Genomic DNA, 3,077 nt, shown 5'->3' with positions numbered 1-3,077 from the left:
AGATTCTTGGTTTGCATTACAGTTTTACAATTTTTATATGGTTTAAGCTCGTGGCCGACCTTTTCGTTGCTTATTATCGAATGTTTTTTAAACGAAGCATCGATCAATTGCCGATGGAGCTTTAAAACGAGGTCTGGCCACAAGTTTTGCTATCTCATTGGTAGACTTGCATACATCATGCAATCGAACGATTCGTTTTTCTCTTCAAAGGTTGTCTCTAACGCCTTTCGATCTATGATGAGAACTAACTGGACATTCCGAATTAACACATTAAGCGCTCTGTTCATTTTCACTACTTTCCGTTAAGTCAGGGATCGGCACACGTTTTCCAAAAAGGGCCAGATGATTTAAGAGAAACCGAAGCTGCGGGCCGGATACTTTAAACGATGCTTTAATGTTTTCAAACCCTTTGTAATGGAGAGAGGAACTTTCCAAATAGCAAAATTTCATAAAAAGTGGGAAAAGATAGAGTATTTAAAATGTTATCGATAAACATATAACTGGAACACCTCGTTAAACAATTTGCATCTTCATTTTTGGGAAGAAAACAAACCTAGCAAATCCGATAAAAATTAGGATGGGTTTTTTGTATGAAGCACTAAAATATTCTTACGGGCCAGATAAAATCATTTGGCGGGCCGGATTTGGCCCGCGGGCCGCACTTCGCCGACCCCTGCGTTAAGTCATTAATAGACCATCGACGGTAGATAGTCAGCAGTGCTTGCATGTTCAAACATTAATTAACTAAAGGTTTCAATAACGCGAACCGGCCATATTCTTTTAAGAAACACAATGTGCTGTCGGTCCCATTGGGACTTGGTTTCCCAACAAAAACGGCTCTGTCGGTTCCACGAGACTAAGAGAACGCTTAGCGCGCTATTGCCAGACCGTGGTATACTAGATTTCATTCAAATTGAAATATGTCACTTGTGCAATCTGCCATCAATTAGACTCAGGAAGGCGGTAAATTTAGATGAATACTTTTGTGCTAGCAAAATATCAACTTATTAGTTTTTAATTTGTTTTATTGTTAAATTTTTCTATTTTTTTATTTTTATCGAACACTTTTATTCGGCACTTTCCAACAAATACTCGTCTATGAAGAATATGAAAATTGCGAAAAAAAATCTGCATTGAATAAATTGAATTGATGAAGATTGATGCACTAACTTCAATTTATGAGGAAATTGATTCTCTTGGAAAGATATTAATGGTTTCGCATGCAATAAGGCTTTGAAGGCCAGGAACAGCATCAACAAACAAAATAGCAGCAACAAAAGCAACAAAAGGATCTGCAACGACATCAATTGGATCTCGAACAACAACTGTTAGAACAACAGCAACTAGTGCGAGATTTAATGAAAGAGGTATTATTTTCACTCCAACTCTTATTTTTTTATCTCTTTACAGTATTTTCTGGTTCTACTAATTATCTGATTGTCTGTTGTAGGTTGATATATATAAAAACCATATAAAACATCTGCAACAGCAGCTGCAACTAGCAAAAAAACAAACTACTGGAAGAGCAGCAGCAGCAACTACCGCTATGTAGCGCTTGCGGATATGAAATTCAGCAAAAACAGGTATGGTATACCATATATACCAGAATATTGGGAGCTTTTGGATACGTTTTGCTCTATCGATCGATATGATATATCGACCAACAAGTGTTCATTTTTGGGATACTTGGATCACAAAGCAATCGCGAACGTTGGAAGTAATCTATCGATATATCAATGGATAAAACGGCTGTCAAACGCGAACAAATTTGTCGAGCAGTTGCTATATCGATAGCAAGAATAGCAGATGAACCCTATCGATCGATATACTATCCACTGCTATGGACCAGTCGATAGCGAGTTAAAAGTTGATTTTTGATAACTAACACCAGTGTGCATCACAGTTCCTTCCACCAAAATCACTGATTTTATTGATTATTTCTTTTCCATTTATTTCGTCTGTTTACCAAATGTATCAATTGAGCAGTAAAAACGGGATACTTGCTTCCAGCAGGATGACGGTTGTCGTCCATGTGATTTTACCTTTCATAGAAAAATAGCTATTTGGCAGCCAGAAAACAGGTTTCTTTATCGACCGATAAATGTATATCGACCGATATGGAAAAAGCGTACGTGATGAAAAATTCGAGTAGATAACTTTATCGACCGATAAAAATGTGTCGATCAATTGGTGAAACCTACTTCGTTTCCGATAGGGGTCATTGTTTTTATAAATATGATTGATTCATATTATTACGTGCTACGCGATAAATAAGGTTCGTGGCCTTCATAGCTAGCTAAAACGAGCAAGGTTACGATCGAAGTACCCAAGTATCTGGTCGCAAGCGTGATTCTAACGCCAGCTGCCAATTCGGCTAAGCACAGACAGGCCGATTAAAAGAGATAAGAAAGGGAACTTCATCGATCAGCTGAGGATTGTGCAAATAGGAACCGTTTAATAAAGACTAATTTTTTGGTTTTCCGCTCCATTGCGATTCCGATTAAATTTCTTATTTTTTACTTTTCCTTTGCACATGTTAGACAACTTTCTAACAGCAACATTGCAAAGCATTTGATTCCGAATTTTATCCCGGTAATTTGCTCTTTTCGCTCCATAGTGCACTGGCTTCTCTTAAAAATTGCTCGGGATGAAAGTGCCCGACCCAATTGAGAACTTTCACACAATGTGGGTGTTTGATTTGGTGTTCCAAATACAAGATTGCCACAACAAGCACCACAGTTTCGTCGACTGGGGTTTCGTCGACGGAGCCATGTTTCAATCAATCAATCGATGGTTTCAATCAATCAATCGATCAATACCCAGCCCGACAGTTATACAGTTGGTGTTCAAACTTTATCGCTCAGCATAGCGAAGTAGCCAAAGATGTTCAAAACTAATTGTAAATGGGGAAAACCACGGATACCCACCTAAAATAGAGCATATCGCTTAACACTTTGACGTACGCACAATTCACGGCGTCACAACGCTTCACGACCGGCGAGTTTGCACCAGTTCCTCCGATATCTATCCGCCCTGATTTCTTCTTCTTCTATTATACGAGTCGGGATCATCCAACG

Source organism: Anopheles ziemanni, chromosome 2, assembly GCF_943734765.1.
Source record: "Anopheles ziemanni chromosome 2, idAnoZiCoDA_A2_x.2, whole genome shotgun sequence".
Lineage (NCBI taxonomy): Eukaryota > Metazoa > Arthropoda > Insecta > Diptera > Culicidae > Anopheles > Anopheles ziemanni.
This window is presented reverse-complemented; position numbering follows the sequence as displayed.